Source organism: Microplitis mediator, chromosome 2 (genome assembly GCF_029852145.1).
Source record: "Microplitis mediator isolate UGA2020A chromosome 2, iyMicMedi2.1, whole genome shotgun sequence".
Classification (NCBI taxonomy): domain Eukaryota; kingdom Metazoa; phylum Arthropoda; class Insecta; order Hymenoptera; family Braconidae; genus Microplitis; species Microplitis mediator.
This window is the reverse complement of record NC_079970.1, coordinates 22,021,561-22,022,390: the sequence shown is the minus strand read 5'-3', so window position 1 is coordinate 22,022,390 and position 830 is coordinate 22,021,561.

Genomic DNA, 830 nt, shown 5'->3' with positions numbered 1-830 from the left:
AAATCTATATGATTAATTTTACAACGCCAGTTAGTGCTGCCATCTTTGCACTGGAAAGTCCGCCATTTTTTAAAGCTCTTGCGCGTGCGCGCGCTTATTATTTTATAGCGGGAAGTTCTGTCAGACGTTATTCAACTTTATGCGGTTACGTTAAATTTTAATTCGTGAGATTCTTCTTTTAAATATAAATAATCTTTTCAATAAATAATATCTATGGGTATCAATAATTTATTTTAGTTTATTGACATTTTTTTTTACATTTTATGATTTATTTATGTGATTTTTACCAGAAATAAACGGCTAGTGTTCTGCAGTATAAATTATTTAAATAAAGTACTGGATTTTTTTAAGGCAGTCTTTAAAAATTAACTATTTATAAATTTATTATCTACTGCTACGTTCTAAGAATTGAAACTGTTAATTTAAAAAGTTTTAAATACTTCAAAAGTATGAGTGAATGTAACTGACAGGTGTCAGTTTTAAAAATTTTTGAATAAATAAATAAATGAAATGTGAGTAGAATAAAAATTCGTGCGCGCGTAAATTTAAAAATCAGTGCGCGCTATTTTTTCAAATTTATTTATTTAAAATTCATATGTAGCAGACATCAGACAAATTTAAAATTATAAATAAACAGAATAAATAATTAAAAAAAAAATACACTTATTAATTTAAAAATTTTTTAAATGCGCATTTTATAAAATTTTATTTTATTAATTATTTACTCTATTTATTAATAATTTTGAATTTGTCTGATGTCTGCTTCATTCATCCTCATTCAAAAGTTAAAAATTTTTTAAAAACTCGAATGTCAAACTAAATTTGAATTG